Source organism: Chanos chanos, chromosome 7 (assembly GCF_902362185.1).
Source record: "Chanos chanos chromosome 7, fChaCha1.1, whole genome shotgun sequence".
In the NCBI taxonomy this organism is placed as follows: Eukaryota; Metazoa; Chordata; class Actinopteri; order Gonorynchiformes; family Chanidae; genus Chanos; species Chanos chanos.
In genome coordinates, this window is record NC_044501.1 from 42,888,739 (window position 1) to 42,903,202 (window position 14,464).

At 37.0% G+C, this 14,464-nt stretch overlaps 1 pseudogene; it reads left to right on the forward strand.

Moving 5' to 3' along the window:
* Nucleotides 1-14,464, forward strand: part of LOC115816405 (sialoadhesin-like) — a 185,235-nt pseudogene that overhangs the window by 126,038 nt on the left and 44,733 nt on the right.

A 14,464-nucleotide genomic window follows, 5' to 3' on the forward strand; every position in this document is an offset into this window, starting at 1 on the left:
CTGATGGGTTTGTTGTTGTCAGATTCTTGATGAAATAGTTTTATATAAACAGGACTGAAGAGTGTGGTGTTACATACAGAAACTATCAGAATGAGGATTCAGAACAGTGTTATAACTGAAGAGAATACTAAATTCAGAATATTGTACGTTTATTTAAGTTGTCAAAAGAAGTAAAGTGAAGATAAAATAGATACTACAGAATTTTAAAGAATCTAAATATAAAAACTAAGTCAAAATTAATCTAATCAGTATCATACAGACATGAAAAGTGTAGTTTAACAATCAAATGTGTCTGCATTCTAAGCTTCTCTGTCTGTGTTTTAGTGCTGAGTTCACTCTTCTACTCTGGACAAAGTAATGGTAATAAAAAACATAAATTAACATCAACATTTTCAGCTTCTTAAACAGTCAGTTTTTATTTGGGTAGATCATGTCTGTGTGTGTGTGTGTGTATCTGGACATGGATGTATAATGTGAATTTAACAGTGGGAGTGCAAACTGCAGATGTCTTTTTGAGAAACTCAGTGGATAAAGACTGTGATTATAGTTTTATTATTTTATTATTCATCGTCAGAGAAATGTTATAAATGCTGGTGATGAAATGTGAGAGAAAAGTGACGGATGGGTTTGTTGTTTCTCAGTGAAATATTTTTCTATAAACAGGATTTAAAGACATGGTGTTGCATAAAGATACTTCTGATAAAAACTGTTCTGATGGTAAAAGGAAGAGAAACCATGGTATAAAATTACCATAAAGTACAAATAATAAAGGGGAGACAACAGAAGTTCAAAGAGTCTAAATCCAAAACCTCGGTTATTATGAATGTTATCAGTATCATATAGAGAGGAGACAATGGGGTTGTCATTGGGGCAGATACAAAGGTCAAATGTATCTGATGTGTTTTAAGTTTCTCTCTTTTTTATGTTTTAGTGCTGAGTTCAGTCATCAACTCTGGACAAACTCAAGGTGATAAAAATGTTATTTAAGATTTTTCTCGAAACTTCATGCATCCCCCTGCACAATGTCAGATTTTTCAGATATGAATGTGTCCTTAGAGAAAAGATCAGTCAAAAACTCACACAGCATCACGGTTCAATGACTATATAATGGAAGCTGTATGGTGTATGAAAAGAGGTGTGTTTATTTGTCTCCTCATCACAGTTACTTCAACAAGAGTTGTGTGTGTTCATGCTGCTTTAGACTTAATCCTTTATATCATCTGGTTCCTGCAGAAAAACTCAAACCCTTTCTGACTCAGCATCCTCAGTGGACTCTGATTTTCAGTGGAGAGACAGTGACACTCAGATGTGAAATTAATGGAAGAAGAAAGTCTGACTTTCAGTATATCTGGCGCAAAGATGAAGATACAAGTAGAGATTACAGGTCAAACAGTAATGAATACAGAATCAGTCCTGTAGAAACATCCCAGGGTGGTAATTACAGATGTTTTGCTCAGAGTGTACATCATCATTACTTATATAGCTGGAGTGACAGAGTGAATCTCAACGTTATAGGTGAGTTTTCGTCTCTGATACTCCTCAGTATTTCGTCCTTTAATTAATCATCATTACATACATCATTGTGAGCTTGTAATAACATATAGTTACATGTATTAACTTTCATGTTGTGTGTGTGTGTGTGTGTGTGTGTGTGTGTGACAGAGAGACCAAGGGCCTTTCTCTACTTGTATCCTGAAAACACACAGATATTCAGTGGAGAGACAGTCACTCTCAGATGTGACATATATGTATATGGGAGGAGTCAGTGAGTGGACTTACAGCTGGTATAAGACCAGTGACATTAACTCACCAGTTTACTCTGATGGGAATAATGAACATACATTCACTGTTACTGAGTCTGACAGTGGAGAATACACTTGCAGAGGAAAACAGAAAAGTGACTTTCAGAACTCAGAGAAAATTGATGCTGTAACACTGACTGTGTTTGGTGAGTGTGTTCATGTTTTATTGTTACATGTCAGTATTTTCTCATAACTACACTGTGAAAATATTTCACTTTTTATTTTCAAGCTATAAAACCACCGAGATACATACATGTAAACATACATGTAAAAACATGTAAACTATCCTACACTATGTGTAACATTAAACAGCCATTAACTGCCAGGATGTGTGTTGGACTCAGACATAGGCAAATGAAGATTGAACTCAAAAGGATTTAATACAGGAAACAGGGTACAGTTTTCCAATGCAAAAATGAATAGCCAAAAAGTGAAATCCAAACTACAGGCAGAGGTCAAACCGGGAAAGCAGACAGAGCCAGGCAGACAGTCCAATCAGACGGGGGCGAAAACCAGAGACAGGCAAAAGTTCCAAAACCAGAGGCAGACACTTGGACAGGCAGGCAGAAAATACAAAATCAGTAAAAAAAAATTGGTCAAAAAACAGACTGATGTCAAAACACACAGGGCAGGAACAAATAACAGAAATGGCTAGAACAACTCACTGGGGAACGTGGTACAAACTGACAGACAAAGGCTAGAACAGGCAGAGTTTAAATAGACAGACTAATATAACTCCAATGAACAACAGGTGAGCACAATGACACTATAAGTGAGGGGCGGGACCAGAGCACATGGAAAACCAAAACAAACAAAAGCACATGACAAAAAACCAAAAACAAATGACAGCTAACACCAGACATGACCAGCAGGGGCACAACAGAGAAAACAGTTCATGCAGGAACCCTGATATTAATATTAACATCATGAGCCATTTTTCTCAGTTAAATCAGATCCTGTGGTCTAAACATTCAAAAAGATTGTCAAAAAGACAAAGTATGTTAATATCTGCATTAGGGGTGGAGCCAAATCTGAATCCAATATTTCATATATAGGATATTGCAGGAGACAATCATGAAGTTCTGTCTCTCCGTGCATCAGGTCTGTCTCCTCCAGTCTCTCTGATCATCAGTCCCAACACAACTCAACACTTTACATCTGATTCTCTCTCACTGAGCTGTGAGGTACAGAGTAACTCTACTGGATGGACAGTGAGACGATACACAGATAATGGAGAGGTGTCAGACTGTTCATCAGACTGGGGATCAGTAACAGGATCTAAATGTAGCATCAGCTCCCTCCAGTCATCAGACAGTGGAGTGTACTGGTGTCAGTCTGACTCTGGAGGGAACAGTAATCCTCTCAACATTACACTGACCACTGAGTCTCAGCAGTTATTTTCAATGCATATATCTCTGTGACATATTATTCATTCTCTTTATAGAATAAAAACAAACAAACAAAAAAATAAACAAAAAACAAAGGAAAAAAAAACAAAAACAAAACAAAACAAAACAAACAAACAAAAAACAAAGAAAAAAAAACAACAACAACAAAAAAAAAAACAATATCACTGTGTCTTTAATGTTTTTCTTTCTTGTCCCATAACAGGTCCAGAAGCCTCCCTGTCTCTCCCCAGACTGCTCTGTTCTCTACTGGTACTTTCTCCATATCTGCTGGTGACCATTGTGATTGAGGTCAAATGCTGGAGGGCTGAAGTTGAGAACTATCCTAGTCTGACTACAGAACTTCATCTCTCTAATCTCACTCTCCCTAAACTGATTTATGAATGTCCTATCAATTAAGTTTCAGTCATGATGCTGATCATATAACTATACTGTGTAAGTACAGTTTTTATACTAATAATATGCATCTCATTTATAATATTAAATTATATGAGATGATTGATATGGGAACAAAAAGATCAAACAGATCATCTTAACATTCCTGCTGAACTTATTAATTAATAAATAAATACAGGAATGAGGGGAGAAATGTAAACCATAAAAAAAAAAAAAAAAAAAAAAAAAAAAAAAAAAAAAAAAGTTTCACTAAGTAATTTTTCAATAAAATCATTTTTTTTTTTGCTTTGATTTAAACTCAGTTTCTCTCTGTGGCCACAGAGGCAGTATAGAGTCATTTCTCACTGCACTGTGATGAATTAACAGGGACAGACTATTCTTGTAAAATGATCCTAAATGATTCCTTATAAAATGATTTCTCATACAATGCATCTTTCATTATAAACGTGTGTAAAGAGACATATATGAGAAGCTTTATTAAAGCGTATTATTGTTATATGATCCTTGTTACTTCACACATAATGACTCTCATTTGTTACAGCAAAATGATTTTTTTTTTTTTTTTTTTTTTTTTTTTTTTTTTTTTAAATATCCTAATTATGTTCCGAGTCCAAATGTAGGGATAAAAACAATGCTTTTGCTGACACATTCATAACAGGTTCTGATTTTTGTTAAATAGTAATAAAGAACTTCTGCTATCATCAGTCTATTCACTGTGCGTAATTGCTCATTTTGAGCTATTTGAAAACATGAGATTAGAAAACATGATAAAGTTTGAATTCAACATTGTAAGAGCTTTTGGTATCACTTCATCTGGATTGTCACATACTAAGCATACTACTGCAAATTAATGGATCTATTTATCAGTTTTGTTCCTTAGCTAAATAGGTGATTTATCCAGATCTCAAATGACTGTCACTCAGAATATTTCATTAATAACGCAGAGAAAATCTCAGATATGATAGTATCATTACTGTATAGACTGTAGTGCTGAATTTAATAATAACAAAACTACCCAGAGATCTGTCTGTTTGTACCAAACCCCTCATCATTCTCCATATCATCTCCACTCACATCCTCCCTTTCCTTATCTACTCTAATTCCCTTTTCAAACACCAGCTCTCATCTTAATCAAAGACCACTCATCTCAAAATCATCCTCAGATAAACCTGGACTGAACCCCACTGATGTCTTTCACAGTAGACAAGTTTCCCTCTAATTACACTTCAGTTTAAATCACTGTAATGTGGAGAATCTAATCATTTGTCCTCTTCACTCTCACAGAATGACCTTTCTGACCTCTATCAGTCTAGTTAAAAGAGTGGTCACTCTACAGAGTCTGTTTTCCTTCTAGTCACTGAAGCTCTATATGAAGTGACAGAGAGCTCCTACTTCTCTGTCTTCATTGTCTTAGTCCTGTCTACAGTCTTTAACACTGGAAATGATCAGGTGATGAATACAATGTTGGTCAAAGCTGGATTTGTCTTTTCCTGGACTGTATTGTATCTGATGAACTGGTTCTACTAGGTCATCTGTAGAGGATCCTAAAACTCTTCTTTAAGACATGAGATCTTAAAATTAATTTAATTTAAAATTAAAGAAAGCTTTAGAGAAATTAAAGCGACAATTTGGTAGAATTGACATTTTGCAAAATTTATATCCGGATTACATGCTTAATGCACAAAATACATCAAATATATAAAATGTTTTTATAAAAATTGTACTATTTTCTGTGAGTGAACATATTCCATATTGACACTCAGTGCTAGAGCTGAGACAGGCTTCATGATTTTGGTTAAAGGATGAGTTTTCAAGACAGTAGACTCCACTGTTGTAAAGAAGGATAATAAACAGCTTCCAGCAATGACGGTTAATGTTGTGATATACAGGGAGTCTCAAGGTTACAAACGAGATCCGTTTCCTACATCTGTCTTTAAGTCGAATTTGTAGGTAAGTCGGAACAGGTACTTATTTAGCATCAGTTAGTCAAATGTTTGTCTTATATATTTACTCTTTCTATGCATATAAAACACTGAAGAAACACTTCCAAATACACTTGTCTGCCATTTTAAACTGAAGCACACTGTATTAGCCTTAAATATGGGACTCTCCCTCTTCAAGCCGAAGAACCACTGAAACCACGTAATGTTTTCATCAGCGTCACAAAGTAGTGTGCGCGTTCATTATTATGAACAATTGTATTTAACTCACATTTTTAATAGAATAGGCTTCATAACAGTCTGTTTGTAAGTTCAAGTTGTCCATAAGTCAGATCCTCGTAACTCAGGGACTGCCTGTATCCATATGTTGTCTCCCTATTTGGATCTGTTTTGGCTCTTCTCTGGTGGCTGTAAGGACACCTACAGTGACTCTCCTAATGAGACAGTCTGTTTGAAAAAGGTCACTAGCAGGAGGTGGAGTCAGTCAAGCAGTTGGAAAACAGTCAGGTACTCTGACAACCCTGTCTCTAATCTCCCCAGTCAGTGACTGACAGACCAGTGTGTGTAATTAAGAGTTCCAGTCTGTCCCAGTAGTAAAATGTGTTTCTTTCATTTCTTTGTTTTCTTTTCTATTTAAAAGAAATTCTTCCATTTTCCTAGCGTCTTATTCAAATAAAATCATGAATAAATTGAGGTAATCTAAAAAATGACACAATATCTAAGAATGTGAGTAAGAAATCTATCATACACACAAATGTGAGGTGGTGACAGTCAAAAGTAACTATGGAGTCACTTGTCTCTTCAACTGGAAGGCAGCTCATTTTGAATATTGTCACAAGAATATCATAACAGGGTCATACTAGTGTGACCCATGAGATTAAGATTAGGATTGAGATTGAGATGGGGATTTGGGTCTTCATAGCGATATTCACTCACTCCTGCATCATGAGGACAGGATGACAGAGGCACTAAAAAGGAAGACCATAGATTATTGATATTATCTGATAGTGAGAGAGAGAAAATGCTCAAAAAGAGAAGAGGAAAGTGAAGTCTCGGTGCTGTGATACCGATTTTTTTATAAAGATATATGTGTAGAGACAGGCCAGTCTCACCTGACTTCATTCACTGCTGCATCACTTCACTTAAAACTTGTACAAAAGTTAAAAAGAAAGAAAAAAAATTGAAAGTGTATATTGAATTGTGATCACTGAAAGTGTGCACACACAGTTCTTCTCCTAATTCTCCAAAATCATCAACACTGTAAATTATCGCCAACATTTTACATTGACTCAGACAGGCACAAACACTTTTGTCCCACTCTGGTTTGCAGGTTTCTTATGGGACAGTCAATATTTCACTTTTTGAAATTCCAAAAAATTCAGTTTTACTACAGGATCTGTTTGAACTGTGTGAGTGATAAACTTAAAGCGCCAATGAAAATCTTCATGAACAATTTAGCTCAAGAGATTAAGTTTAACTCACATGCAGCTGACATGAATATACCTCTAGAGAGAGACAGAGAGAAAGACAGATAGACGTGCACACACACATACATACACACACACACACGCGCACACACACACACACACACACACACACACACACACACACACGCACACACAAATGCACAGGCACGTTTGACCATGCATGCGAGTGCACATTCACACACACACATGCACACACACACACACACACACACACACACACACACACACACACACACACACACACACACGGACACTCACATGCATATACACATATGCACATGCTTGGGCACACACACACACACACACACACAAACGCAGATGCACATATGCACATGCTTGGGCACACACACAAACACACACACACACACACACACACACACACACACACACACACACACACACTCACACACACACACACAAACGCAGATGCACATGCATGTATGACCATCCATGCGTGTGCGCACACACACACGCACACACAAACAGACACACACATGCACATACACATATGCACATGCTAGCGCATGCACACACACACGCACAGACACACACACACACACACACACACACACACACACACGCACGCGCACACTAAATATCTCAAACCCCATCACTCATGTGTCTAATACATGAGAGTAGGATAAAGATGAAAGTTTGTGGTTTGGTCTCTGTTGTGGTTCAGCCATGTTGATTTTTACTTAGCTTTGACCAGCTGTACTCTCCCTCTCTCTCTCTCTCTCTCTCCCTCTCTCTCTCTCTCTCTCTCACCCTCTCTCTCTCTCTTTTTTCTCTTTCTCTGTCACTCTCTCTTTGAATAGAGGAAGAACTCTCAAATGCAGGAAGAGCTTGTAAGGCACAGTGCACATCAAACAGTCTCTCACTCTCACAGCATGGAGCTCAGTCCACTACATGTGCTGCTCTGTAAGTATTGTCTCTCTTTTTTTTCTCATTTTCTCAGTCATATCATTCTCTGATGTAAAAACTCTTTGAGCAGCAATGTCAGGACTTTCTGAGAAAACAACCTCTGTCACGGAACTTTTTTATATCTCTCTTTTTTCTCTTGAAGACGTGTAGTGAAATCAAACTCCAGAGCCATAAACAGAATGCAATATCAATAAAAGTTCATGTTGCAGTGAGACAATGTTGTACTGTTTATGTATCAGTGAGAGAATTTGTCAGTGGGAGATTTAAGGTCCTGAGTGTCTCATGTCTTCTCTGAACAAATGATAGAACAGTTTATTCACTTCCTCTAACCCAGAGTTTATCAGAGCATATCAGACACTCATTTTCTCCTCCTCTCACTCAGATAAAGAATAAAACGTGTGTGTGTGTGTGTGTGTGTGTGTGTGTGTGTGTGTGTGTGTGTGTGTGTGAATCGGTGCATGTGTTCAGTGCTGGTAATAGAACTGCATGTTGACAGTCTGATTGGTTGAGGGTAAAGATGTTACGTCTGGTGATGTGAGGTCAGGGGTACAGAGGGAGTCATGCTTGACATGTTAATAAATGTCATTTTTCTTGTGTTCTTAGTGATGTTCAATCCAGACTGTAGTTTATGATGCTATGATGCCTCATAGCAGAGCAGAGATGAGAGTTTGTAGTTTGGCTTCTGCTGTATTTCACACCTGTGGGTTTAGACCAGTGAGTGTAGGAGGAGCTGCTTTATGCATGTTTGCAGTTCTCACCAGCATTTTCACACTCACAGAGACACATGACGTTGGGTTCATGTCTGATGTGAACAGCAGTTTCACACCAGCCTGCTGCAGGCCTCACTTACAATTCTCAGAGAAGATTAAAAACTATTGAACAAGCAGATGAATTGAGAAATGAGACTTTAGTGGTGAATTTCAATATCAAATTTACTAGAGAATGCTAAAGTCATAGGCGTGTGTTTGTGTATGTGTGTGTGTGTGATTGGAATTTTATTTTAATCAATAAAAAACAACAAAAATCATTAAAACTATTGAATTTCATACCCACAGTCAAAGAGACACATGGTAAATACACATATAAATAGACTGGTTTGCGAGCTGTGTTGTTCACACTTATACAAGCCTTATTTTAAGCCATGTTAAAATATCAGTAATGTCACGTGGCCTCATCTTCTCTGAATGTTTCCTCTTTCTCATGTCTCAGTAAAGACTGTCACTATATTTATGGCTGATAAACTGATGAGTGATAGAAACTTCTATTATAAATATAGTCATAGTCTATTGAAAACCAGGACCTCTGTAACCAGGAAAGAGCTTTCATGTACCTCTACTCTCTCTCTTATTTGTAATCAGCATTTTTCTCCTCATTTTTTGTTTTGGCCATTACGTCACATGGTGGCTTACTATGTTGTGTAATACCAATATCAGCCACTAGTTGAGCATGTTAAAATACATCACTGACACACAGACATAGGCTACTATTCAAGGGCTTTTAATAGAGACTCCTTAAAGTTCACATTTGTTGCCTTGTTCATCACCGGAAAGAGCAATACCCCCACTACCTCCAATTAAAGTCAATCCTAAAATCCAAAATTAATTAATCAAGTAACAATTTTCTCCCTTCCCCACTTATAGAAGAAATCAACAAAATAACAAACCCTAAGAGAATTCTTTCAAAATTATATAAACTAATATCCACCATAGATTCAACAGATTCTCCATCCCAATCAAAACCTGGGAAAACGACTTATCACTCACCTCTGATACTGCATTCTGGACCCAGGTCTCCTCAAAGATTACATATCCATGGAACATATTACATTCTAGCACCAAACCTCACACTTTGAAAAAATCTGGGTCCCTTTATTGTCTCTTTAGATTTGCCTGTAAACTAAACCCACCAACTCCAAAAGACACACAGGTGCATACACACGCACACGTTCACGCATGCACGCATGTGCACACACATGCACATACACATTACAACCCTCACCAAAATGTTACATCCTACCTGTCATCATACACTCTGATATCATTCCTCCTACATAACCACATAAATTTCCCTATTAACTATCATATATTATATGCACTGCTTGGTCTTTTTAAGTCCTGTCACGTCAGTCTGTTTGTGGATCTGTCCGTCTATTAGTGTGGTCTTGTCACGTCTCATCATGTCCTGTCTTGTTTGTGAGTTGCTGTCCGTCCTTCCACCTGTTCTTGTCACATCTCCTCATGTCTCTGTCTGTATGTCTGTCTGTGTGTTTGAGCACTGACATGGGATCAGGTTAGGTGGGTGGGAGGGCGGGTACGGAGCGGAAGATATTGAATTTCCTCTCAGAAAATAAATAAACAAAGGGTTTATGAATGGCTTAGAATAAGTTTATTAATTAGGTTGTGAACACTTTTTTAAATCATTAATAAGCTGTTATAAAACATTAGATAAAAAGCGCAACAGTCACCTGTCGCTTCTCAAATAGTGATCCCACATTTACGTGAACTGTTAAGCCTCCGATCTCTTTGGTTACTTAGCTTACTTTGTCCTCTCCATCAGCCAGCATTTCTACCTGTCAGATAAATTACTTATGTTTCACCACCATCGACATATCTTTATAGTCAAAAAGTTTCATTTGGCATATCAAATTATTGCATATTAAATTTCCATATCAAAATACCAAATTCATACACTAAGGCTGCAATATTGTTCACCTTGACATTTTCAGCATGTTATCAGCATCTGTCCTCATCATTATCACAGGTGTTGATATGACATATGCTATCATATTAAAGTAGTATATTGTGATGCGTGTAGGGGTAGATGGGTAGAGCTTCCCAGCATGCCTTGGGGTGATGGACTGTTGTTTAACCCCAGTTCCCTATTGTTCAGTTTATGTTTCCTGTTGTGTCTAGTGGAAGTGTATGTGTATTATTCAACATGTAGTCTTTGTGTTGTGTTGCTAATTCATGTGATAGTTCAATGTCATCTGTGTACCGTAAATGTGATTGTCTATGTGAATGATGTACTTCCCTCCTACCTTCTCAGAATGCTAAATATGTTACTTTCTGGTTTGTGCAGTTGCAAAATAAAAGGCAGTGTCATCGCTCTAAAGAAAACCCAGAAACCCATTAGTACATGCTGATGTGCTTTACACTTTAGAGTATGGCTCCCTTTTGGCAGTTATGAATGTTAGTAACTCATCAGTAAATGGTGATGTGTTTTACACTGTACAATAAGACTCTTTTGACAGTTATAAATGTGGGTAACTAATAAATAAAGGGTTATAAAAATGAGATGAAGCTGACAGGTTACCCTGCTCACTGATAAAGGGAGAACAGAAAGTAAGCAAAACAACTAGCAAGATCTGAGATTTAACAGAACAGACAGATGAAAAGTGCAGCAGTAACTTGATCTTGCCAGATAGTTTGCCCACACCAAAAACGGTGTTATAACTTGTTTATAATTGTTTAATAATGATTTATAAGGTGTTTACAACTTAATTAATAACCTAATTTTGAGCCATTTATGAATCCTTTATAAGGATAGTCTTATTGTAACATGGTACCAACTCTTTATAAGTTTCTCTGTCTGTGTTTTAGTGCTGAGTTCACTCTTCTGTTCTGGAGAACCTAAAGGTAACAAAAATGTTATTCATGTCTTTACTTAAATTTCCATGTATTTTTTCTGTTATGTATGTTTTTTCACATTATGGAGTATGTGGTTTAGATAGAGGTTCAGTGAAGAAGTCAGTATTCTAATCAGAGACACAATATCATTGTTTAATGACTATGTAATATAATGTAACTGTATGTTCTACGATAAGTTCATTGTCCACCTGATGGTATTCACGTTAGTTAAATCTGTGTGTGTGTGTGTGTGTGTGTGTGTGTGTGTGTGTGTGTGTGTGTGTGTGTGTGTGTGTGTTATTTTAGATTTTAGACTATAATGCTACAGAAAAATTCAAACCTTCACTGACTCTGCACGCCAGCTAGGCTCAAATATTCAGTGGAGAGACAGTGACAGATGTAAAGTTCCTAGAGAAAAATATACTGATTTGACATATATCTGGCATAAAAACAATGATGTGAATTCAGATTATGAAGATACAAACAATGAATATACAATCAGTCCAGTAAAAACATCTCACAGTGGCACATATAGATGTTCTAATATTAGCAATTAGCAAAGTTAGAAATTCTATATAACGGTGCCTACTCTGATTGGAGTAATAGTGTGATTCTCACTGTGACAGGTGAGTGATCATCTCTGATACATCATCAGTGTTTCTTCATTTACTCCAGTATCAGAATAAAGTCATTACATAGATTAATATACACTGTGAAATTACTTTGAAAGACTCTTGAGCGATCAGAACTAGTGTGAGTTTGAGCGAATGAATTCACAGTGGAAGCTGTGTTTGTTTTTAGTACATACACCCCAGACTTCGTTATCTGTACCATGTAAAACTCAGATATTTATATGTTAGTCATTTCCAGGTGTAAAAATCATGAGGAAAAAGCTTAGAAGATGAACAGTAATCACTGTAATACCAAACCGGTTTTAATGTAATATCAATGATTAATACATATTAGTCCTAAATTAAAATAATAAAAACACATTGAAAGTCAGTAAGTGGTAAACTGAGTTCTGTCTCATATTAAGTCAAGACTTTGAGTTTTTCTATTTTGTTATAAGACAACTCAAATATCAATCCACACATGAGATTTTATCAACATGAATTTGACAAATACTGGAAAATAGTGTAGGTCTCTATTCACAGTTTTTAATGTGTGATACAGAAATAGAGCATGATTTTATGGTTAATCATACTTTTTGTCAACACTGTGGGAGCCCCAGTGTAAATGTCACATGTTATGGGTCTATTCAGTTTCATTATTAATATCTTAAAGGCAACTAATTATATTTTGCAATGTTAATATTGAATGAGTTTTGTGTGTTTTATGTGAGGGATTCCTCTTTCATTTCCCGTCATTTGCACAGATTTACCGTCAGCTACACTGAAATTAACACCAGAGACTTCTGTGTACAGTGGAGAGACAGTCAGTCTGAAGTGTATGATAAAGTCTGGGAGGAACTGGAGATATAAGTGGTATAAAGGCAGCATTGAGACTGCAGAGTCTCAGTCTAATGGTTACACTATAACTGGAGACACATTCACCATCAGAGCAGCTGCTGTAACTGACCAGGATCAGTACTGGTGTCAGGCAGAGAGAGATTACACACCCACATCCTCACAGCCAAGCAGTCCTGTCACTCTGACTGTGAGAGGTGAGTAAAAATCCAACATTCTGAGTTGTGTGTGTATATGTGTCAGCAAAATCACAGACATTAAAAGCAGACAAAATTGGGCTCCATTAGAATGTAAAGAACACTGTATTTTCATACATGGTGTATGGTGTTTTATACACACACTCACAAAACCTGAAAATGTTTCCAGCCATATTTATTGTCAGGACTCAGATGCAGATCCAGACAGGTCTCTCAGCAAAAGAGGTTTATTAGCAAACAGTTAAAGTCCGTGACCAGGAGAGCAGACAGTGACAATCCAAACGGCAGGCAGAGATCAGATTCAGAGAGAAGTCAAAAAGCAGGGTACAGGCAAGCAGAGTCTCCAAAATCCAGGAGGCAAGAACAAAGTCAAAAATACCAAGCAAAAGTCAAAAACCATGCAAAACTTACATAGCAACAGGCAAGAATGAAACACAGAATACAGTGAGACAAACTGACAAACAATGGTGAAGAACTGTCAGACTTAAATAGGCAGGGAGCAATGAGGGAACTAAGAACAGGTGTGAGTGATAACAGGTGAGGGGTGGAGCCCAGAGCAGATGACAAAAGGTAAACAACCAGCACATGGTGAAAAAACTATAAAAACCGACATGTATTGAACACTGACAGACAGGGGGAGACAAAAACACAAAGTTCACGTGAGAGCGCTGACATTTATATTGAGTCATATTCATATTCACTCATAATGGCATAAAATAATACACAATAAGTCATATTAACATTCAGTTACATTCATATTCACTGTGAATGAGAATAATTAACACACACAGTGGTGAACACACTTTAGTCTCATTTCCTGCCAACACTATGGGAAGCCCAGTGTAAATGTCACGTGTTACAAGGCTACTAAAATCTCCAACTGCCACCGTGAGAGGTGAGTAAAGTGTGTGCTACTCTGAGACTTGCGTTATTTCTATGATAAATTCTATCTCTCTGTACATCTCTCTGTCTCTTAGTACATATTATGTAAGTGAGGTACAGGACAGAGAATTAAAGGGGAGAAATGTTATCTGTAACATTACAGAACCAATTCTGATACACTGCACTGATGAATATTAATGGAAAGTGAATTTTAAAGGCATCTATTTCTCTTCCCCAAATACCAACAGCATTACCAACAGCTACACTCACTGTAAAACCACAGTCCCCTGTGTATCCTGGAGACACAGTGACAATGACTTGTGTAATTGACTCTGAGA